Raw genomic sequence first — 25,164 nt, forward strand, 5'->3', positions numbered from 1 at the left:
ACATATCCCACCCTATCCCTGTAACCCCACGTATTTAATCCCCCTAACAATAAGGGTCAATTTATCATGGCCAATCAACCTAACCCGCACATCTTTGGACTGTGGGAGGAAACCGGAGCACCCGGAGGAAACCCACGCAAACACGGGGAGAATGTGCAAACTCCACACAGACAGTCACCCGAGGCCGGATTCGAACCCGGGTCCCTGGCGCTGTGAGGCAACAGTGCTAACCACTATGCCACCGTGCTGGTCAAACAGCCTATTCTCATATCGGCAATATTTCTAATAGCTAATGAACAAAAGTGTTCAAAGACATGGAAGAGAAAAAGCAAACCTTTTTTTTAAACTCCCCTATGATTGTTCTGGCTGCAGTGTCCAGGAGATTAACATTTAACAGGTCCTGGAGGCTCCAGGGCAGTCCTGGAGGGTTGGCGACCCTAGTCAGCGGTCTAAAAACAATGGCCCGTATTTTCCGATCGGAGGCTTCCTGCGTGTGGAGGCCTCCGATCTGGAAAAAATCTAAGCCCTTACCTGAGGGCACCGGAAGTCCGGACATTTCCACTCCTGGGCCTCTGCTCTATGAAATGCGCAGAGGCCCAGGTATCCCAGGGGCGCAGGCGGTTTGCAAGTGTTCCTGGGATCACGTGGGCCATGGGGAACTAATGGAAGAAGGGAAGCCCCCTTCATACTTTTGACAGATCTCTCATCTTAGACCCGTCAAAAGTATTAAGGGGTTTAGCAGCTTTAAAAGTCGATAAATTCCCAGGCCCAGATTAAATGTATCCCAGGTTGTTAAGCGAAGCAAAAGAGGAAATAGCAGAGGCCCTGACCATCATTTTCCAATCCTCTCTAGCTTCAGGTGTGGTGCTGGAGGACTGCTAATGTGGTACCCTTGTTTAAAAAGGGAGAAAAGGATAGACCGAGTAATTACAGGCCAGTCAGCCTAACCTCGGTGGTGGGAAAGTTATTGGAAAGAATTCTGAAGGACAGGATAGATCTTCATTTAGAAAGACATGGATTAATCAAGGATAGTCAGCACGGATTTTTAAGGGAAGGTTGTGTCTTAAAGCTTGGTTGAATTTTTTGAGGAGGTAACAAGGAGGGTAGATGAGGGTAGTGTGTTTGATGTAGTGTATATGGACTTTAGCAAGGCTTTTGATAAGGTTCCACATGACAAGCTGGTCACAAAGTTAAAAGCCCATGGGATCCAGGGCAAAGTGTCATGTTGGATTCAAAACTGACTCGGAAGCAGGAAGCAGAGGGTAATGGTTGATGGGTGTTTTTGTGACTGGAAGGCTGTTTCCAGTGCGGTTCTGCAGGGCTCAGTACTAGGTCCCTTGCTTTTTGTGGTATATATCAACGAACTTGACTTGAATATAGGGGGTATGATTAAGAAGTTTGCAGATAATATTAAAATCGGCTGTGTGGTTGATACTGAAGAAGGAAGCTGTAGACTGCAGGAAGATATCAATCAATTGGTCAGGTGGGCAGAACAGTGGCAAATGGAATTCAATCTGGAGAAATTTGAGGTAATGCATTTGGGGAGGGCTAACAAGGAAAGGGAATACACAATAAATGGTAGGACACTGAGTAGTGTAGAGGAACAAAGGGACCTTGGAGTGCATGTCCACAGATCCCTGAAGGTAGCAGGCCAGGTAGATAAGGTGGTTAAGAAGGCATACGGAATGCTTGCCTTTATTAGCCATGGCATAGAATACAAGAGCAGGGGGGAGTTATGCTTCAACTGTATAAAACACTAGTTAGGCCTCAGCTAGAGTACTGCGTGCAGTTCTGGTCACCACATTACAGGAAAGATGTGATTGCACTAGAGAGGGTACGGAGGAGATTTACAAGGATGTTGCCGGGAGTAGAGAATCTTAGCTCTGAGGAAAGACTGGATAGGCTGGGTTTGTTTTCCTTGGAACAGAGGAGGCTGAGGGGAGACCTTATTGAGGTGTATAACATTATGAGGGACATAGATAAAGTGGATAGAAAGGACCTATTTCCCTTAGCAGAGGGGTCAAAAACCAGGGGGCACAGATTTAAAGTAATTGGTGGAAGATTTAGAGGGGATTTGAGGGGAAATTTCTTCACCCAGAGGGTTGTGGGGGTCTGGAACTCACAGCCTGAAAGGGTGGTAGAGGCAGGAACCACTAACCACATTTAAAAAGTACTTGGATGTGCACTTGGGATGTTCGAACCTGCAGGGCTACGGACCAAGAGCTGGGAAGGGGGATTAGGCTGGATAGCTCTTTGTTGGCCGACACGGACACGATGGGCCGAAATGGCCTCCTTCCGTGCTGTAACTTTTTATGATTCTATGATCAAAACACTAAATAAAAAAAAATTTTAATCATGTTTTTAAAATTAGTTAAAATTACATTAAATTAAATATTTTAAACAAAAACTTAATTTTTTGTTAAAATTAAAGTTTTTTACAGGGCTAAAAATAAATTTACCTTTTTAAAAAGTATTTTAAAATTATAAATGAGTGAAAATTATATTTTAAAAAATGTTTTTAAAACTCTTATGCATGTAAAAACAGGCTTTACGCCTGCTTTTACCAGGCGTAAGATTTTTAAGTGTTTTCAGCGAGCGGAGGTTCAATCTCCACCCGCAGATCAGATATGCCGGTTTTCAGCGCATGCGCTTCGCACGCCTGAAACCGACACTTGCGAGGTCCCTACGGGTGGGTACACACCGCAAACACACTCGTAGGGATCGGAAAATACAGACTAATGAGACATCACCGGCACCAGAACAAGCGATGCCCTGATCCGACCAACAGATTGTTTTGTTACCCTCGCAAATTAAGTTTTTGCACGATTGCTGCTATCGAACATGCCCTTCCAGCACCTGAGATCTTTTTTTTTTATTCGTTCATGGGATCTGGGTGTCGCTGGCAAGGCCAGCATTTATTGCCCAATCCTAGTTGCCCTTGAGAAGGTGGTGGTGAGCCACCTTCTTGAACTGCTGCAGTCTGTATGGTGAAGGTGCTCCCACAGTGCTGTTAGGGAGGGAGTTCCAGGATTTTGACCCAGCAACGATGAAGGATCGGCAATATACTAAGTCAGGATGGTGTGTGACTTGGAGGGGAACTTGGAGGTGGTGGTGTTCCCATGCTCCTGCTGCCCTTGTCCTTCCAGGTGGAAGAGGTCGCGGGTTTGGGAGGTGCTGCCGAAGAAGCCTTGGCGAGTTGCTGCAGTGCATCTTGTAGATGGTACACACTGCAGCCACGGTACGCCGGCGGTGGAGGGAGTGGATGTTTAAGGTGGTGGATGGGGTGCCAATCAAGCGGACAGCTTTGACCTGGATGGTGTTGAGCTTCTTGAGTGTTGTTGCAGCTGCACTCATCTTAGGTACAAATAAACAGGAGTCACGAACTAATTGCTGGACCGCGATTGGTCTAACACATCACTTAACCATACAGGCCCTTTGATGCAGGGAACTTAGGCAAAAGTGAAATACAGCCCTCTGCAACTCCAGACAGTCTGGCTCCAATCAAACCTTTCAGAGTTCCCAAGTGATCCTTAAAAGGTCCACCACTTAAAAGGGCAATAAGGCCTTTGTTTGCTTTATTAGGCCCGTTTTGCAAATGAGTTCCTTGCTTCCTAGGGGGGGGGTCCACCAGGGAATTCCAAGGGGTCATCGATGCCATCACACTTCCCTCCATCTATCATCAATTTTCAGTGTCTCTTGATTTCCCAGCGCATTTTCTTTCTGGTGCTGCTGGACGCTATTTTCCTGCAATGATAGCACTGCTTACCTCCGGGTAGCCCACACCATCCTTCAGAGAAATGTGTCAATGTTCACAGGGGATAACTGGGATTGTGTCAATATTTGCAGGGGGTACCCCAGATTGTGTCAATATTTGCAGGGGGTAACACCAGATTGTGTTAATATTTGCAGGGGGCTACCCCGGATTCTGCCAATATTTGCAGGGGGTATCCGGGATTGTGTCAATATTTGCAGGGGGGTACCCCAGATTGTGTCAATATTTGCAGGGGCGTACCCCAGATTGTGTCAATATTTGCAGGGGGGTACCTCAGATTGTGTCAATATTTGCAGGGGGGTACCCCAGATTGTGTCAATATTTGCAGGGGGGTACCCCAGATTGTGCCAATATTTGCAGGGGGTACCCTGGATTGTGTCGATATTTGCAGGGGGGTACCCTGGATTGTGCCAATATTTGCAGGGGATACACCAGATTGTGTCAATATTTGCAGGGGGGTACCCCGGATTGTGTCAATATTTGCAGGGGAGTACCCCAGATTGTGTCAATATTTGCAAGGGGTACCCGGGATTGTATCAATATTTGCAGGGGTACCCGGGATTGTATCAATATTTGCAGGGGTACCTGGGATTGTATCAATATTTGCAGGGGTACCTGGGATTGTATCAATATTTGCAGGGGTACCTGGGAGTATGTAAATTTTCTGGAATATGTCAATATTTGCAAGAGGTATCCTGGAATGTCTCAACATTAGCAGGGAGGCCCCAGGAGTGTGTGGGTATTTGCAGGGAGTCCCCTGGAGTGTTTTGGTGTTTGCAGGGAGTCACCAGGAGTCTGCTGGCATTTACAGGGAGTCCCCAGCAATGTGTTGGTATTTACAGGGAGTCCCCAAGAGTCTGCTGGTATTTGTAGGGAGTCTCCAGGAGTGTGTTGGTATTTACAGGGAGTCCCCAGCAGTGTGTTGGCATTTGCAGAGAGTCCCCAGCAGTGTATTGGTATTAGAAAGGAGTCCCCAGGAGTGTGTTGATATTTACAGGGTGTCCCCAGGTGTGTGTTGGTATTTGCCGGGTGTCTCCAGGAGTGTGTTGGTATTGGCAGGGAGTCCCCACCAGTGTGTTAGTATTTACAGGGAGTCCCCAGGATTCTGCTGGTATTTACAGGGAGTCCACAGGAGTGTGTTGGTGTTTGCAGAGAGTCCCCAGGAGTGTGTTGGTATTTGCAGGGAATCCCCAGCAGTGTGTTGGTATTTGCAGGGAGTCCCCAGCAGTGTATTGGTATTTACATGGTGTCTGCAGGAGTCTGCTGGTATTTACTGGGAGTCCCCAGCTGTGTGTTGTTATTTGCAGAGAGTCCCCAGAAGTGTGTTGGTATTTACCGGGAGTCCCCAGCAGTGTGTTGGTATTAGCAGGGAGTCCCCAGCAGTGTGTTGGTATTTACAGGGTGTCCCCAGGAGTGTGTTGGTATTTGCAGGGAGTCTCCACCAGTGTGTTGGTATTTGCAGGGAGTCCCTAGGAGTGTGTTGGTATTTACAGGGAGTCCCCAGGAGTGTATTGGTATTTGCAGGGAGTCTCCACCAGTGTGCTGGTATTTACTGGGAGTCCCCAGAAGTGTGTTGGTATTTACAGGGAGTCCCCAGGAGTGTGTTGGTATTTGCAGGGAGTCCCCAGCAGTCTGCTGATATTTACAGGGAGTCCCCAGGAGTGTGTTAGTATTTGCAGAGAGTCCCCAGGAGTCTGCTGGTATTTGCAGGGAGTCCCCAGGAGTCTGCTGGTATTTGCAGGGAGTCCCCAGGAGTGTGTTGGTATTTGCAGGGAGTCTCCAGGAGTGTGTTGGTATTTGCAGGGAGTCCCCAGGAGTCTGCTGGTATTTGCAGGGAGTCCCCAGGAGTGTGTTGGTATTTGTAGGGAGTCCCCAGCTGTGTGTTGGTATTTGTAGGGAGTCCCCAGCAGTGTGCTGGTATTTGCAAGGGTTTTAAAAGCTCTTGTGTTAGTACAGTATAGCAACGGGTACTTCATTAATTATTTGAGGAATTTGTTGCTGCTCGTGTCTGTGCAGTGTGGACGAACATGTCGACAAGTCAAGAAACAAATGTAAATCAGTCCTGGAGCTCACTGGCCCCTTTCCCCACTTTGGACCGTGAGAAGTTCCAGCATTAAAACAATAAAGCATCCATTTTTGTTACAGTTACTTCAAACTCCATCTCAACAGAAAAACCTCAATCAGGTGTGGGCCAGCTATGTTACCTAAAATAACCTGATTTCTCTTTTACAACAGTATGGGTTTGATGTAGAGCGAAGGATCATTTATATATGCATTCAACTGCCCGCCACATGAGAAGTAAAACTGCATCCATATCTCTGGTGACAATTGACAAAATCTGAATTCAAGATTGGAAACACCAAGAGGTAGCTTACAATCATGGGCCCCTGGAATCTGAGCTCACGAAAACACAAAATACACAGTCCCATCAAACACTCCCAGGGCAGGTACAGCACAGGTTAGAAAAGCTCCCTCTACACAGTCCCATCAAACACTCCCAGGGCAGGTACAGCATGGGTTATATACAGAGTAAAGCTCCCTCTACACTGTCCCATCAAACACTCCCAGGGCAGGTACAGCACTGGTTAGATACAGAGTATGTAAAGTCTGTGGGTTGTGCAGTAAATAAATACACAGACTTTTGAAGTACAAACAAACAGGTCTTTACTATTCAGAGGTCAGGGCGAATCTGCTCTAGTTATCCTGTAACATCACTTATATACTGGTGTGGTCACTGTCGGTATTACCGTATACAGAAGCCAATCAAATAGTGCCACACCTAAAGTAGTTCTCTTAAAGGTGAACGGTTACACTCAATCGTTCCCTTAAAGGTAGACGGGTACATACACTACAATCCTCCCTTTTAGCTTATTACTTACAGGGTCCCCGCTAAACATACATATCTTCAACTTCACATAACAATTTACAGATATACTCTCGGTGGAGAACAAACAATTTACAGAGATAATTCCGGTGGAGTCAACGTCATATAAAACAGTTTACAGATATACTTTCGGTGGGAACAGTTCACAGGTTCAGTCTCTGCGGAAACAGTTCATAGATTCAGTCTCTGATCTTGACTCATTCCGAACAGCATCTCTTTGGTGTAGTCGGTTCACATGGCTAGCGTGACTCCTCCATAGCCTTTTTCTTAACGTAACAGCTTGACCTTCCGTCCTGTTGAACCAGCAGTGCGGACTTTTACAACCAACTGGCTGTCTTGATAATTTTCGGGTTTTCAACTAATTTAGCTCCTTTCATGGTGTCCCGCCTGAGATGATAGTATTTTAGACAGTTATTATCTCCTGCTTCTTCTTTTCCTTTTCTGCCTTTTTGAAACTCTCGGAGCTCCTTTCTCTGCGGCCATCTGTAGCGCCACCAACTCTCTATGTTCATTAGACCTTAAGTGCTTCATGCGGATTTCTGTACTTTGGGAGTTTTCATCACAAACTGGGCAGACCAGATCCTCGTAATATTCAGTGTCACTCAATAGGTCATGATAGTATTCGGGGTCGTCCTGAGTTAGGCCAGTGAGGGGCCCTTCTACTTCCTTCTTATCCAACTGGACGTTAGCCGACGGTGGTTCCTTCTCTGACCATCTTTCTTGAAAAGACTTCTTCAAGCATTCATATTCATCCCGCTCTTCCTGGGATGTCTGCCATTCCTTCACGCCTGGCCTCATTTGTGAGTTCAATACCTTCCCTTCCATCGGGGATTCCGTTATCAGGCTATTTAATCCTTCTACTGAAGTAGCTGTTTCCGCATTCTTCTGTTCCCCTTGACGTAATTCAGCATACTTTTGACATCCATGTGCAAGCTGTGTTGCCCCCTCAGCTCTCTCCGTGACTTTTGGAAGCTCCGAATTCTTTCCCTTTGAAACCTGAAACTCGTGTTCCCATTTTGGAGTCTTGTCCCTCAGCGTGTATAAGAGTTGGCTGGCCGTTAACTCTTCTACGGGGACACTGTGGATTAGCGCCTTCTCCATTTCATCCACCTTTCCCTCCAATGTTTTCACCTTCCTTTCCTCCAGTCCTTTGGTTTTAAGCGCTCGAAGAAATTGCGCCTTGGTGTTCTCTAACTCCTGATCAGGGGCCATTCCTACAGTCTCTGTGTTCCTTCCATTGCCTTTCCTTCCACTGCCTGGATTCCTAGTTGAATATGTTCTTCAAGTTGTTGGACCTCTGCCATTGCCGCCTCATATTTGTCTTGGGTTTCCTTCAATAATTTAACGAGTTCTTGGACATCTTGAATTTCACGTTCTGCTATATCTTCCACCTCTAATTTTCCATCTACGGATGGAATCTCTACCGATGAGTCTGTCTTGGCCTGGAGCTCGTCAAACATTTCCTGCAGCCTTTGTAATTCTCGCTCATGTTCAAACTTTAGTTGTTCATATGCTTTCACTAAAACTAGCTTTTCGGAGGTTGCCGAGTTAACCCCTTCCAGGATTGTAGTCTGGGCCCGTTCATACTGTTCCTTCAACTTGTTACACTCTGCTTGCAACGAGTCGTAGAGATGAACTGGGATAAAATCCTGGCTTCCTGAAGATTCCTCTTCCTTTAGGTCGTTCTGTAAATAGTCTAGTTCCTGAACAGTTTCAGGGAGATGTGATCGGTACTTGGCCACGATGGCTCTATGGTCGCTCTTTTCTTGAGCTAGCTGTCTCTGTTGTCTTTCCAGGTTCTCCCATTCAGTGTCCCAGAACTTTTCCATATTTTTCATCTCTTGTACGAGACGGTCACTCCACTGTTCTAATTGTTGTCGTACTTTGACATAAGTTTGAGTCCAAGCTCGGTGTTCTTCCGTCGTGGATGAATCCTTAGCTTGAACAGGCTCAGAATTCTCTGTCAACCTGGAGTTCTGCTCTGTAACTTTATTCTTCTTGGTGACATAAGTCTTTCTGCATGTCTTTGTTTCCTTCCCCATCGTCGGCAAGTCCCCTTTAGCCTTGTCATGCATATTTGAATTGGTCTTATCGTCATCCATCTCAGAATCTGAGCTGATAGCTTGCACCGAATCCTCCTTCATTATGGCTTTTAGGTAGTGCCATTCCATGTCTATTTTCTTAATCCACTCCCATCCTAGAAGTGGTGGTCCTCCCTCAGGTAATACGTACAAATTCATTCTTGGGTGTTCTTTCCCTCTATCTCTCACCTTGACTCTTATTTTCCCCATGGGGTATACATTATGCCCCGTGTATGTCTGTAATATGAACTTGGTATTTCTCAAAGGTATGTGAGAGAACAGCCGGTGGTAGTCCCTTCGGTTGATGACTGATAGAGCTGATCCAGTGTCCAGCTCCATTCGTACTTGGACTCCAGCTATTTTTAGTACGACCCAAATCGTTTGTAGATCAGTTTCTTTCCCCACATTGTGGATCTTCAGACTACCCAGCTCCTGGTTGTTTGGGTCTGAGTCTGAATTCTGTTCGTCTGAACTCTTTTCAGCCACCTTGTGTACCTTGTTGTACTTTTCTTGTGGTGGCTTCCGTTGATTGTTGGTCTTTTTCCCGGACCCGCATACCTTCGCGATGTGACCCAGTTTGCCACATTTCCGACACTCTTGGTTCTTAAACCAGCAGTGATTCTGGTCGTGCGTGGTCTTCCCACAACGGTAGCATTTTGTTGTGCTCGAAGTAATTTGGTCCACCCCGAGTGCCGCCGCCTTTAGCTGCATTTCGGCCGTTCCTTTCGCTGCGGCTTCGGGTGATGCAGCTATGAGGACAGCCCTGTCCAGTGTGAGGTCGTTTTCTTCCAGTAGTCGCTTCTGCGTTCCTTCTTTGGACAATCCGCATACGAACTTGTCCCGCAGTGCCTCTGTCAGATTCCCTCCGAACTGGCAGTATTTCGCTAGCCTACGCAGTTCGACCAAGTATTCCGCATTGCTTTCGTCTTTCCTCTGCGTTCTTGCGTAGAATTTGAATCGCTCAGCCAGCATCAACGGTGTGGGGTTCAAATGGTCCTTCAGCACAGCCACAATCTCTTCGAAGGTCTGATCCGCTGGTTTATTTGGTGCTATTAGATGCTTCAAGAGCCCATATGTTTTTGCCCCCATCAAGTTTAGCAATGTTATCGCCTTATCGTCTTCCTCTATTTTGTTGGCTTCGCAATAGATCTCTATGCGTTCCACGTACGTGGCCCAGTCTTCTATTTCAGAATTAAAATCGTTAACATTCCCTCGCTTAGGCATCTTTCTTTCTTTGAAGCAGCACAGTATTTCTTTAAGTATTATTTATTATCTTTTTTTTTTCTAAAATGGCGGTTTTCCTGCAAAAATGGCGGTTTCCCGCTCTTCCCTTCTCTCTCTCTCTCTCTCTCTCTCTGCCCACTTCAATGGCAGTTAAGATGGCGGTTCTTTTCCCGCGAAAATGGCGGTTTCCCGCTCTCCCTTTCTCTCCTCGGCCACTTCAATGGCGGTTTCCCGCCTCTGTCGTCTTCTCCGCCTAATGGCGGCTTTCCGCGTTTCTCCCTGGTGTAAGGGGTACGCTTTCCCCACAGCGGACAGGTTCAGCCGCTGGGCTGGCTCTCGCACAGCTCCCCTTACTCGGCTCTGTCTTTTCCTCCCGCCCGCACGGCTCTACCGGCGCTGGGTACACCCCGTTAACGGAGGACAGTTCAGCCGCTGGACTGGCTCTCGCGCAGTCTCTCTCTCCCCGTGCTCGGCTCTGTCTCTCCCTCTCCCGCACGTTTGCTTCTACCGGCTCTGGGTACACCCCGTTAACGGAGGACAGTTCAGCCGCTGGACTGGCCCTCGCGCAGTCTCTCTCTCCCCGTGCTCGGCTCTGTCTCTCCCTCTCCCGCACGTTCGGTTCTACCGGCTCTGGGTACTCCGTAGGTGGAGAACAGTTCAGCCGCTGGACTGGCTCTCGCGCAGTCTCTCTCCCCGTTCTCAGCTCCTGTTCGCTCTCCCACTCCCGCACGTTCGGTTTTGCCGGCTCTGAGTACCCCGTTGGTGGAGAACAGCTCAGCCGCTGGACTGGCTCCTCGCAGTCTCTCACTCCGCACCCGGCTCTCACCCGCACGGTTCCCGTTCACCTCCCCAGCCCTCTCGCAGACCGGTGTTTCCCTCCCCGGCTGCGGCTGGGTTTCTCCTCCCGCGCCTACTCGCAGGTTCAGCGCTTCGTGGCTGCGGTCGCTACCCGGATTTTTCCCGCCGATCGCGGTCCGGCTGTCACCCGACGCTGTTGGACCCGACTTTTGGCCGGTACAGCTCCCCCTCGACCGAGGTCGAGTGCTCTGCCCTTCTCCTCTGGATACTTCTACCCCTTCCCCTACTCACAGTCTCTTCGGCCGCCTTGTTTCTTGCTGGTTGGCTCACTCCACACCGTGGTAGCAGGGTAATCAGTGCCTGTTGCTGATGAAGCTTTTGTTGCTAGTCTTCCAGCTTCTGTAAAGTACCACACTTTCTGTTGTTGTAGCCTCGTGTTTTCTTTTGGTAGCACGACGAGGGTGGTTGCCTCTCTTCGACGCTCTTTGTTACTTTGCTATTCTTGCCGCAGGGTACGATCGGACTCGTCGCCACTGTAAAGCCTGTGGGTTGTGCAGTAAATAAATACACAGACTTTTGAAGTACAAACAAACAGGTCTTTACTATTCAGAGGTCAGGGCGAATCTGCCCTAGTTATCCTGTAACATCACTTATATACTGGTGTGGTCACTGTCGGTATTACCGTATACAGAAGCCAATCAAATAGTGCCACACCTAAAGTAGTTCTCTTAAAGGTGAACGGTTACACTCAATCGTTCCTTTAAAGGTAGACGGGTACATACACTACAGAGTAAAGCTCCCTCTACACTGTCCCATCAAACACTCCCAGGGCAGGTACAGCATGGGTTATATACAGAATAAAGCTCCCTCTACACTGTCCCATCAAACACACCCAGGGCAGGTACAGCACGGGTTAGATACAGAGTAAAGCTCCCACTACACTGTCCCATCAAACACTCCCAGGGCAGGTACAGCACGGGTTAGATACAGAGTAAAGCTCCCTCTACACTGTCCCATCAAACACTCCCAGGGCAGGTACAGCATGGGTTAGATACAGAGTAAAGCTCCCTCTACACTGTCCCATCAAATACTCCCAGGGCAGGTACAGCACGGGTTAGATACAGAGTAAAGCTCCCTCTATACTGCCCTATATCTTGGAATAGAATTGGCATGGAATTACCTACCAGAAACAGCAATGCAAGCGGAATCCATAATAGGTTTTAAAAGGAAAGTTTGTAAAAAGGTTATGGAGAAATGGCTGGGGATTGCTACTAAGTGGATAGCTTGTTCAGAGAGTCAGTGACGCTGTGATGGACCGAGTGGCCTCGTATTATGATTCAAAGACCTGAAAGGTGCAGTTTTAGATTTTCCATGCACAAGATTAATGTGCTTCAGGATTAGAAGTGACCCTTTTAGTGAGATACTTTGCAGCAGTACTTAGGCAGGATGTCCACCTTGCAATGTCGCTGTCTTCTCATGGAAGACCATTATGCTGTCAGTATCAATCAAATTTAGTGCAAGAGGAGGATTCATGTAAAGAAATCAAAGGGGATACAACGGAGCAAAAGACAGGCCGTGAAATTTGGCACCTTAGCACCGAGTGATAAGGCCGGTTTTGGAGGCAAAATGGCGACCGCCTCGCTTCCTCCCCCTTTCAGCGCGGACCGTGGCGCCCGCCATTTTGGGCAGGTCGGTAGCGCGGCCGTTGCCTGCGCTCGCTGGAGAAATGGCAATGAGTCAGATTGTGACGTCAGTCAGTGCGCAATGCCGATTTGACGCACGACCCGCTATTTTCGACGTCGCTGCTCAAAATGTACGCCCCCTCCAAAGCACGCACAGCTGAAAGGACATTCAGCTGCACCACGGACCCTGCCCCCCACCAGTGCTACTGAAAGGGACTCACGCAACTTTCAGGTAAGTTTTGATTTTTTGCTTTTGTCATGGTTCCTGTACAGTTTATTTGAGTAGTGGCTTGTTGTAAGACTTTAAGCAGCTGTTAAAGTGTGCAGGGGGTGCTGCTGGACTTTTGCAAGGCTTTGGCTCTTAGAGGAAGGCCTCTGAGAACACCACTTGCTCCCTGTCCTGAGGGCTCTAGTTGCACTTCCCCCTTGGGCTGCGGCATGACTTGGAGATGGAACAGAGACAGCAGAGGGGACAAGCTGCTCGCAGAGGGAGGAGGCGAAGGAAGGGGAGGAAGAGGAAGAAGCAGAAGAGGAGAAAGCAGAAAAGGGGAAAGCGGAAGGAGGCAACCCAGACAGCCCTTTCTGGATGGGATATCTTGGATTGAATCATCTGCCTGCAGTACCAGGGAACACAACCCCAATTCCCTTTTCAACATTTGTCCCACACCTTACCTTCTCTCTGTTACTGACCATCACAGTGTCCTCTTGGCCACAATGCTGAAATAAAAGCCACCACAAAGCAAACTTTCCAATCCAACTTTAACCATATGTGCATCCAATTTTACATCAAAAACTCAACTAACCACCTTTGTGCATTCCCTTGGTGACTGTCTTGCATATGCCTTTGCCTATCCTAGCGCTCCTACGCAGTGCTACCCCAGTGGCGACAGGAAGGCTGCTGACTTTCAGTGGGGGACACTGCCGATGGCCTTGCAGGATGACCTCAAGGAGCTGGTGGCTGGAAACATAGAAACATAGAAGATAGGAGCAGGAGTAGGCCATTCGGCCCTTCGAGCCTGCTCCGCCATTCAACGAGATCATGGCTGATCATCCAAACCCTAGCACCCGGTCCCTAAACCGACAGCCATCCCACCCAAGCCCTATCCCCGTAACCCTGCATATTTAATCCCCCCTAACACTAAGGGCCAATTTTTTTTATCATGGCCAATCAACCTAACCCGCACATCTTTGGACTGTGGGAGGAAACCGGAGCACCCGGAGAAAACCCACGCAAACACGGGGAGAATGTGCAAACTCCACACAGACAGTCACCCGAGGCTGGATTTGAACCCGGGTCCCTGGCGCTGTGAGGCAACAGTGCTAACCACTATGCCACCGTGCTGTCAAATTGAGTGACGGTGTTTCTTCTTCTTCATCATCACTCTCCTCTCCCTCTTGTTGACCCACTGGCTGGGCAGGCTGGATTTCTTGGGTGTCTGAAATGAGGAAGGTTGTGGTGAGGTGAGTGGGGGAAAGCAAAAGGTGCATGCTTACACCATGTGCAGATTGTAAATCAGAAGAGATTGTGGAAGTGGGAGGTGAGACGGACGATGACGTGTGAGGATACCGCATTTTGTATCCTTTCAGCCCCGCCACTGGCCGCGGGCTCATCCATACCCCTGCCGAGAATAGCCAGCACCTCTAAGGGGGTGAGGTGAAGCTAGGAATGTGAAGTGTGCCTCGCATTTGGCAGAGATTGTTTGTAGGTGAGTGATTGGGGAGGGGGTGCTGGGGTGGGGGGGTCGTGCATTGAGCAGTGTGTGAGGCTAGTGATGCAGTTGGCAGGAGACGGCTTTTGAAGATGCATTCACTGACCTTGAACACTCATCTGAGGTCATTAAACTTCTTTGGGCACTGGAGCCACGTCCTGTGATGTTGGTCGAGGCCCCGTCTGCCCTCTCATGGCACTATTTTGAAGAAGAGCAGGGAAGTTCTCCTCGGTGTCCTGGCCAATATTGATCACTCAAACAACAACACAAAAAACAGATTCTCTGGTCATTATCACATTGCTGTTTATGGGAGCTTGCTGTGCGTAAATTGGCTGCCACGTTTCGTACATTACTACAGTGACAATACTTTAAAAAGTACTTCATTAGCTGTAAAGCGTTTTGGGACGTCCTGACGTCATTAAAGGTGCTATATAAATGCAAGTTCTTTCTTTATATCAATCACCTTCTGCTCCAGATAAACCCCCATGTGTTAGTCATTTACAGGTAATAGTTCTGAAATTCTGTAGGATGTAAATTGGGTGGGAGACTGGCAGACACTTCAGGGAAACAGTATAAACAGACACCTACCATTTATGCTGCTTCTTTTTTCCTCAATCTTGGCATGTGGGCGTCGCTGGCAAGACCAGCATTTATTGCCCATCACTAATTGACCTTGAGAAGGTGGTGGTGAGCCGCCTTCTTGAACCGCTGCAGTCCGTGTGGTGAAGGTGCTCCCATAATGCTGTTAGGGAGGAAGTTCCAGGATTTTGACCTAGCGACGATGAAGGAACGGCCAATATATTTCTAAGTCAGGATGGTGTGTGACTTGGAGGGGAACTTGGAGGTGGTGGTGTTCCCATGCGCCTGCTGCCCTTGTCCTTCTAGGTGGAAGAGGTCGCGGGTTTGGGAGGCGCTGTCGCTGATTCTGCTGGTTGCCCAGATGATGGAAGACTCCTCCAGAATTCAGACCTGATAACATTGCTTCCAGTCACACTGACAAACTTGCATAAATCATCTTATTTATTTGCCAATCTCATCCTGGAGAGAGAAACAGAGTTAAAGTTTCAGGTAGATGACCTTTTATCAGAACTGGAAGGAGTTAGAGATTTAGCAGTTTTTATAAGCAAGTACAGAGGCAGGGGAAAAGTGTGGGGTGAGGGGGGGATGGTGGTAGGAAATCACAAAAGGGAAGGTCTGTGATAGGGCGGAAGGCAGGAGAGATTAAATGAAAAAGGGATGATGGTGCAAGGCAATGGTACTGTAGCATAGTGGTTATGTCACTGGACTAGTAACCCAGTAGGCCTGGACCAATAATCCAATAGTATGAGTTCAAATCCCACCAATTTAAATGCAGTTAATAAATATATCTGGAATAAAAAAAATTTAAAAGCTAGTATCAGTAATGGTGACGGTGAAACCACTGGATTGTTGTAAAAACCCATCTGGCTCACTAACGTCCTTTAGTAAAGGAAATCTGCTGTCCTTACCTGGTCTGGCCTATATGTGACTCCAGAACCATAGCAATGTGGTTGACTCTTTAACTGCCCTCTGAAATGGCTTAGTTTGACACTCGGTTGTATAAGGCAGCTCACCACCTTCTCTGGGGCAATTAGGAATGGGCAACAAATGCTGGCCTTGCTGGCGATGCCCACTTCCTGTGAATGAATACATTTTTAAAAAGGGGGGGCGGTAACTGAACAAGTAAAGTAACAAAAGATGTGTCTAAAAGAGGTGTAAATGGCAAAGTAGAACCATTACCAGCATCTGCTGTCTGAAAAAAATGGTAGTGTCAATCTGATGAACAAGGTCAGAGAATGCGGAGTCAGGGGACAAGTAGCAGGGTGGATAGCTGGCTGGCATCAAGACAGAAAGCAGAGAGTGGGAGTAAAGGGTAGCTATTCACAGTGGCAGAAGGTGGGTAGTGGTGTTCCACAAGGATCAGTGCTGGGACCACTGCTGTTCACAATTTACATTAATGATTTAGACTTTGGAGTCAAAAACACAATTTCTAAATTTGCGGATGACACCAAATTGGGGGGGATAGTCAGTACTGAGGAGGATTACAACAAATTACAGGAGGACATTAATAAACTTGCAGAATGGACATATAATTGGCAAATTAAGCTCAACACAGATAAATGAGAGGTATTACATTTTGGTAGGAAGAATAGGGAGATCACTTATCACTTGGAGGGTTCGAGTCTAGGTGGGGTAGAGGAACAAGAGGACTCGGAGTAAAAATACACAAATCACTAAAAGTTGTTGTAATGTATATACCTTTAAGGGGGGAACTATGTTTCACAGCTCATGTATACTGCAGTACCGGCAGTGACCACACCTGTATATAGCACTGAGTAGTAATCTGTACAGATCAGTTGCAGCGTGAGCCACGTCGAGTAAACACCTGTTGTACCGTTCTCCGCAGTCTGTGTCTTATTATACACGGACGCAACATTGGCGACGAGGCAGGTTCGAACCTACCTGCAACTCTGCATCACCTCCTGGGGATTCATTCCTGGAGATCAGTGGATTGGAGGTCAAGGCCAGAGACTCGGGCGTCGACCACGGGCAACCACCCAGTCATCCAGCAGAGACTCGAGAATTGCGGGGGAGGCTGTCGAGAGCCAGGCTTGGCTTTCCAGTTGAGGTGGTCCAGCGAAACGGGCTGGCAACAGGTAGTGCGCAGATCCTTCCCGGACAGCGGCGGGCTGGAGCCCGACCGAGCGGCACAGCAAAGGGCCGAGCAGCGTCGACAGGGGAGAGAGAGAGAGGGCAGAGCGCACAGGGTGCAGCCGGTGTTCAGGGGCCGAGCAGCGTTGGGGAGAGGGAGAGAGAGATGCGCAGAAACCCGCGAGGCGCCACCATTGCCACGAGAACCACCGGGAGCGGCGTTGGCAGCAGCGGGGGAGGAAGGAAAGCGCGGGAGATGCCATTTTAAGCCATTGGGAGATGCCATTTTAAACCACACCCAAAATGCCGAAGAGTAGCAGTATCATCGCATTTGACAATGAAGTCGAAGATTGGACTACATATGTCGAACGAATAGAGGTGTGCTGCAAGGCAAATGAGGTGTCAGATGACAAGAAAGTGTCGGTATTGTTAAATTTAATGGGTGCAAAGACGTATGGTTTATTACGAAATCTAGTAACCCCAACGAAGCCAATGGAAAAGAGTTTTGAAGACATAGTAACGATACTAAAGGAACATTTAAACCCCACACCGCTGCTGATAGCAGAAAGATTCAAGTTTCACAAACGGAACCAGCATAAGGGTGAAAGCTGATTATTTAACAGAACTGCGCAAACTATCGAAACACTGCCAGTTTGGAGCGGGACTGGCAGATACCTTAAGGGACAAGTTTGTGTGTGGGCTTCAAAGTGAAGGAACCCAGAAACGGCTTTTATCTGAAAAGGACCTTACGCTGGAAAAGGCTTTCAGCATTGCGGTATCATATGAAGCAGCAGCACGGGGTGCTGCAGAGATACAACAGAGACCGCAAGAATATGGCACAAACGAAATGTCATATGGAACAGAGAAGTGCTATCGCTGCGGCAGAACAACACACGACCATAATGATTGCTGGTTCAAAGACAAAGTGTGCAGACAATGTGGAAAAGTAGGACACATAGCACGAGTCTGCAGGTCGGGAAAGAAAACCAGCAATAAGAAACCTACCAAAGGAAAGTACAAGAAGGCACTAAGATGACGGAGAATAGTTCAGACGAACAAAAGAGTGATAACGACTCTGAAAGCAGGGAACTGAGTTGTCTGAAACTACATAATGTAATCACAACGGAGGATCGCCGAACCATTTGGGTCACTCTCAAGTTAGCAGGAGTCCAGGTAAAGATGGAATTGGACACAGGATCAGCCCTAACAGTCATAAACCGACGGGACTACGAGCGGCTATTCTCACACATACCCTTGAGAGACAGAAAAATTATTTTGAAGACGTACACGAGGCAAAAAGTCTACCCCAAAGGAAAAATAAGGGTGACCGTTATATATAACGGTAAGGAAACACCAAAACTAGACCTGTATGTATTGCAAGATGGAGGACCACCATTACTGGGACGTGAATGGATCCGGAAAATACAACTGGATTGGCATTCCATACAGGCACTGACTGTGGCTGACAAAAAGGATGACGACATCACACCTGGGCGACTGTCAAAGATCCTAACTGACGTGAAAGAAGTGTTCCAGCAAGGACTCGGAACACTAAAAGGCATGACAGCGATGATTCAAATTGAAGAAAACGCAAACCCAAATTTTTTACAGCCAGACCTTATGCGCTCCGCCCAGCCATTGAAGCAGAGCTGGAGAGTCTGGAACGTTCAGGTGTACTGTCCAAGGTAGACTGGAGCGAGTGGGCTACACCCATCGTCCCTGTGATGAAAAAGTCGTTGAGCAGCACGCCTGGGGAACCAAGGAAGGTTCGCATCTGTGGGGACTTTAAGGTAACAGTGAACCCGGTCCTTCACACCGTACAATATCCACTTCCGCGGATTGAAGATATTTTGGCCTCGCTATCTGGAGGGAAACGCTTCACTAAGATTGATCTGGCCCAGGCGTACCTGCAAATGGAGGTAGAAGAAGCATCAAAAAAATACATCACAATCAACACCCATAAAGGTCTCTACCAATACAACCGGCTGGTATTCGGGGTAGCATCAGTTCCGGCTATTTGGCAGAGGGCAATGGAACAAGTCCTGCAAGGGATCCCAGGGACCCAGTGTTATTTTAACAACATCCTGGTCATGGGCGAAAATGACAGTGATCACCTTGCCAACCTGGAGCAGGTGCTCACTAGATTGCAGGAATATGGGCTCCGAGCTAACCGCCCCAAATGCGAGTTTTTTAGAAAACAGATCTCGTATTGTGGCCACGTTATCGATAAAGAGGGGTTACATAAGTCCCCAGAGAAGATTGAGGCAGTAGTCAAGGCTCCAGCACTGGAAAATGTGTCACAACTGAGGTCGTTCCTCGGGCTGGTAAACTACTACTGTAAAGTCTGTGGGTTGTGCAGTTAATTACGACACAGACTTCAGGAGTAACATACAACAGGACTTTACTATTCGAAGGTCAGGGCGAATCTGCCCTATAAATCATGCCACAGCACTTATATACCGGTGTGGTCACCGTCGGTATTACCGTATACAGAAGCCAAACAAGTAGTGCCACACCTAAAATAGTTCTCTTAAAGGTGAACGGTTACATACAATAGTCTCTTAAAGGTAGACGGTTACATATACTACAATCCTCCCTTTTTAGCTTACAACATACGTATTCCCCATTAAACATAACATATATTCAACTTCATGTAAAACAATTTACAGATATAGTCTCTGCGGAAAACAGTTCACAGGTTCAGTCTCTGTGGGAACAGTTCACAGATTCAGTCTCTGGTCTTGACTCGGTCCGAACAACATCTCTGTGGTGTAGCCGGTTCACATTGCTAGCGTGACTCATCCAATAGTCTTTCCCTTGACGTAACAGCTTGAACTTCCGTCCTGCTGAACCAGCAGTGCTGACTTTTACAAACAGCTGGACTGCCTTAGTAATTTTTCCCTACTTTCCCATTAGAAGTGATAATGATTTAGATGGTTATCATCTTCGGCTTCGTCTTTTCCTTTTTTGCTTCTTGGAGACTCTCGGGGCTCCCTTATCAGCTGCCAGCTGTAGCGCCACCATCTCCCTATGTTCCTTAGACTTTAAGTGCTTCATCCTGATTTCTGCACTTTGGGAGTTTTTATCACAAGCTGGGCAGACCAAGTCCTCGTAATATTCCATGTCACTCAACAGGTCATGGTAATATTCGGTGTCATCCTGAGCTAGTCTAGCGAGAGGGCCTGCTACTTCTTCCTTACCCAACTGGACGTTAGCCGACTGTTGTTCCCTCCCTAGACATCTTTCCTGAAGAGACTTCTTTATGCGTTCATATTCATCCCACTCTTCCTGGGTTTCCTGCAAATCCTTCACTAATGACTTCAATACTTCCCCTTCCATCGGAGATTGATTGATCGGGCTATTCAATCCTTCTACTGGAGCATCTGTTTCAACATTCTGTTGTTCCCATTGACGTGATTCAGCGTACTTTTGGCATCCCAGTAAAATCCGTGTTGCACCCTCAGCTATATCCGTAACTTTTGAGAGCTCCGAACTCCTTCCCTCTGAAGATTGAAGCTCGTGTTCAGATTGGTCCCATTGCAGAGTCTTGTCCCTCAACATATGAAGGAGTTGGCTGACCGTTAACTCTTCCACGGGAACACTGTGAATCAGAGTCTTCTCCATTTCATCCACCTTTTCCTCCAATGCTTTCACCTTCTTTTCCTCTTGGACTTTGGCTTTCAGCGCTCGGAGAAGTTGTGCCATGATGCTATCTAGCTCTTGTGCCATGATGCTCTCTAGCTCATGTCTTACAGTCTCTGTGTTTCTTACAGTTTCCTTTTCTTCCACTGAAAGGATTTCCAGTTGAATCTGTTCTTCAAGTTGTTGAACCTCGGTCATTGCCGCCTTATATTTGTCTTGGGTTTCCTTCAATAATTTTCTGAGTTCTTGGATATCTTGCCTTTCATGTTCTGCCATGTCTTTCACCTCTAATTTCTCATCTATGGATGGAACTTCTACCGATGAGTCTGTCTTGGCCTTGAGCTCATCAAGAATTTCCTGCAGCCTTTGGACTTCTTGCTCATGTTCAACCTTTAGTTGCTCATATGCTTCTACTGAAGCTAGCTTTTCGGAGGTTGCCGAGTTAACCCCCTCCAGAATTGTAGCCTGGGCCTGTTCATACAGTTCTTTCAACTTCTCACACTCTGCTTGTAAGGAGTCGTAGAGAAGAACTGGAATAAAATCCTGGCTTCCTGAAGATTCCTCTTCATTTGCTTCTTTCGCAATTTTCTGTTGGAGTTCAGCCAAGGCTGCTATGCTATCTGCCTCTCGAAGTCTCACTGCCATCAAATCTTCTTTATTCTTGCAGTCTATCTCAGCCATTTTCCCTTTACTTTCATTTAACTGAGTGAGTAGTCCCTTATTCTGGGCTGAGAGATATTGCACCTTCTCCTGTAGACCATTGCACTCCTTCTCTGTTCGACCTAGCTGGTTACTGCTGATTTGATTCTGTGTTTCAAGTTCCAACATCCTTTGCTTAGCTTCTTTCAGTTTCGCCCCTATAAGCTCCTCTTGCAACATGGCCACATTATTCTCATCAGGTAAAGAAGCGTTTCTCTTTTCTATGCCCAAGATTTTTTTCTGCATCTCTTTAAGTGCACACTGCGATTCAGCTTCTCTTAACCTTGCCTGCACTAGCTCCGTCTCCAATTGCAGAACAAAATCCTCAGTGTAGCGTGGGTTGCCTTTATGCTGTATCTCTAGATCATGCAAATATTCTAACTCCTGAACATCATAAGGGAGATGTGATCGGTAATTGGTCACGATGGCTCTATGGTCGCTCTCTGCTTGAGCCAGCAGGTTCTGTTGTCTTTCCAGACTCTCCCAAAAGTCATAGAACTTTTTCATTGTTTTCATCTCTTGTACAAGACGGTAACTCAATTGTTCTAATTGTTGTCGTACTTTGAGATAACATTGAGTTCGAGCCCGGTGTTCCTCCGTAATGCATATGTCTGTAACTTGAACAGACTCAAAATTCTCTGTCTTTATACACGCCATCGTTTTTCCAACCTTAGTCAGTGAGTTCATGTTAACCTTGTTTTTCATACTTGGGCTGGACTTATCGTCTTCCGGCTCAGAGTCTGAGCTGCTTGTCTGCACCGAGTCCTCACTCGTCATTGCTTGTAGGTAGTGCCATTCCATGTCTATTTTCTTGATCCACTCCCGTCCTAGAAGTGGTGGTCCTCCCTCAGGTAGTACGTATAAGTTCATTCTTGGGTGTTCTTTACCCCTATCTCTCACCTTGACTCTTATCTTTCCCATGGGGTATACTTTATGCCCCGTGTATGTCTGCAATACGAACTTGGTATCTCTTAAGGGTATATGTGAGAAGAGCCGGTGGTAATCCCTTCGACTTATGACTGATACAGCTGATCCAGTGTCCAACTCCATTTTCACTTGGATTCCAGCTATTTTTAGCATAACCCAGATAGTTTGTAGGTCAGCTTCCTTACTCACATTATGAATTCTCAGACTACCCAGCTCCTGGCCGTTTGGGTCTGAGTCTGAATTCTGTTCGTCTGAACTCTTCTCAGCCACCTTGTGTACCTTGTTGTACTTTTCCTGTGATGGCTTCCTTTGGTTGTTGGTCTTCTTCCCTGACCGGCATACCTTAGCGATGTGACCCAGTTTGCCACATTTCCTACATTCCTGGTTCTTAAACCAGCATTGGTTCTGATCGTGTGTTGTCTTCCCACAGCGATAGCATTTTGTTATACTCGAGGTAATTTGGTCCACACTGAGTACCGCTGCCTTTAGCTGCATTTCCGCAGTTCCTTTCGCTGCGGCTTCGTGCGATGCTGCTATAAGGACAGCCCTGTCAAGTGTAAGGTCGTTCTCTTCGAGTAATCGCTTTTGCGTCCCTTCCTTGGACAGTCCGCATACGAACTTGTCTCGCAATGCCTCTGTCAGATTCCCTTCAAACTGGCAGTATTTCGCTAGTCTACGCAGTTCGACCAAGTATTCCGCGTTGCTTTCGTCTTTCCGTTGCGTTCTCGCATAGAATTTGAATCGTTCAGCCAACATCAACGGTGTGGGGTTCAAGTGATCCTTCAGAACAGCCACTATCTCATCGAAAGTCTGATCCGCCGGTTTAGCTGGTGATAGTAGATGCTTCAAGAGCCCGTATGTCTTTGCGCCCATCGAGTTTAGCAAGGTTATAGTTTTGTCGTCTTCTTCTATTTTGTTGGCCTCACAATAGATCTCAATGCGTTCCACGTACGTGGCCCAGTCTTCTATCTCCGAATTAAAATCGTTGATGTTACCACGCTTAGGCATCTTCCTCTCTTTGGGAACAACACAAGTATTTCTTTAAATTATTATTTCTTTTTTTTTCTAAGATGGCGGTTTTCCCGCGAAAATGGCGGTTTCCCGCTCTTATCTTCTCTCCCCGCCCACTTCAATGGCGGTTTCCCGCTTCTGTCTTCTTCCCCGCCTAATGGCGGCTTCCCGCGTTTCTTCCCTGGCGGGAGGGGTACACTTTCCCCACGGGCGACGGCCGCTGGCTTTCAGGTTCACAGCCTGCGCGTCGGCTTCAAGGCTTGCCCTTTTTTAAAATTTTATGGCAGGGCGACCGGCTCTGGGTACCCCGTTGACGGCGAACAGGTTCAGCCGCTGGGCTGGCTGTCGCACAGTTCCCCTTGCTCGGCTCTGTCTCTCTCCCGCTCGCTCGGCTCTACCGGCGCTGGGTACACCCCGTTGACGGAGGACAGTTCAGCCGCTGGGCTGGCTCTCGCACAGTTCCCCTTGCTCGGCTCTGCCTCTCTCCCGCTCGCTCGGCTCTACCGGCGCTGGTTACACCCCGTTGACGGAGGACAGTTCAGCCGCTGGACTGACTCTCGCGCAGTCTCTCTTGGTCGGCTCTGCCTCTCCCGCTCGCTCGGACCCCAATCGCGCCTCCCAGCCCTCTCGCAGTCCGGTGCTTCTCTCCCCGGCTGCGGCTGAGTTTGTCTCTTCCCGCGCCTACGCTCCCGGTCGCAGTGCTTTGTGGCTTCGGTCACCGCCCGGCTTTTCCCGCCGGTCGCGGTCTCTCACGACGCCGTTGGACCCGACTTTTTGTCCGGCTCCTTTTCCCCCTCGACCGTGGTCGAGTGCCCAGCCCTTATCCTCCGGCTATTCTTTTCACTTTCCCTTACTCACAGTCACCATGGCAGAAGGGACAGTCAGTGCCTGTTGCTGATGGAAGTTTTTGTCGCTAAAGTCTTCCTCCTTTCTATTGCTGCAGCCTTGAGTTTTCTCCCAGCCGAATGACGAGGGCGGTTGCCTCTTTTCGACGCTCTTTCGTTGCTTTGAAAATATTGTTGCCGCAGGGTACGATCGGACTCGTCGCCACTGTAAAGTCTGTGGGTTGTGCAGTTAATTACGACACAGACTTCAGGAGTAACATACAACAGGACTTTACTATTCGAAGGTCAGGGCGAATCTGCCCTATAAATCATGCCACAGCACTTATATACCGGTGTGGTCACCGTCGGTATTACCGTATACAGAAGCCAAACAAGTAGTGCCACACCTAAAATAGTTCTCTTAAAGGTGAACGGTTACATACAATAGTCTCTTAAAGGTAGACGGTTACATACACTACAACTACCATAAGTTCTTGCCAAATTTGTCTACAATACTACACCCACTGAACACCCTACTGCAAACTGGGGTGCCATGGAAGGAGGAGGGGAGCCGGGAATGGTGGCCAGAGGGTGAGCGGGAGAAGCAGGCCACCACACGTGGAGCCGAGCCGGCAACAGTGAGGAGGAGGCCGCGGTGACAAGGAGGACGGAGCGGTTGAGGGACATCGTGCTCCCACTGCCACTGGATGCCAAAGAATTGACTTTCTGAACACGGCGCTGTAAAAATAGCTGACGTGTCCCTACGGGGAGTAAGCATTCCATTGTACTAGTATATATATGGCAAATAAATTGAATTGAATTGAGTGACGAATGTAGACGAGCTTTCCAGAAGAGCAAAACACTAATCACATCAAAAGAGGTATTGGCCCATTACAACCCGGCATTACCAATTCGGTTGGCATGTGATGCGTCATGCTACGGCATTGGAGCGTTGCTGTCGCACAAATTCTCGGACGGCTCAGAGAGGCCAATAGCCTTTGCGTCACGATCACTAACCTCAGCCGAGCGTAACTACGCCCAGATTGACAGGGAGGCCCTCAGCCTAGTGTGGGGAGTGAAAAAGTTCAATCACTATCTGCACGGGCAGAAATTCACCTTGCTGACTGATCACCAGCCTCTTGTCTCCATTTTTAATCCGAAGAAGGGCGTTCCGGTGATGACTGCACAACGACTACAAAGATGGTCACTTTTTCTAGGGGCGCACCACTATGAGATTGAAT

General features: G+C 47.9%; 1 protein-coding gene across 2 annotated transcripts in view; it reads right to left on the reverse strand.

Moving 5' to 3' along the window:
• The window catches only part of LOC147095800 (vesicle-trafficking protein SEC22b-like), a 523,236-nt gene that overhangs the window by 239,779 nt on the left and 258,293 nt on the right, over positions 1-25,164 (reverse strand). The gene's annotated exons all lie outside the window — the stretch shown is intronic.

Source organism: Somniosus microcephalus, unplaced genomic scaffold (genome assembly GCF_052327205.1).
Source record: "Somniosus microcephalus isolate GS21.2 unplaced genomic scaffold, FLI_Smic_1.0 unresolved_chr1, whole genome shotgun sequence".
Lineage (NCBI taxonomy): Eukaryota > Metazoa > Chordata > Chondrichthyes > Squaliformes > Somniosidae > Somniosus > Somniosus microcephalus.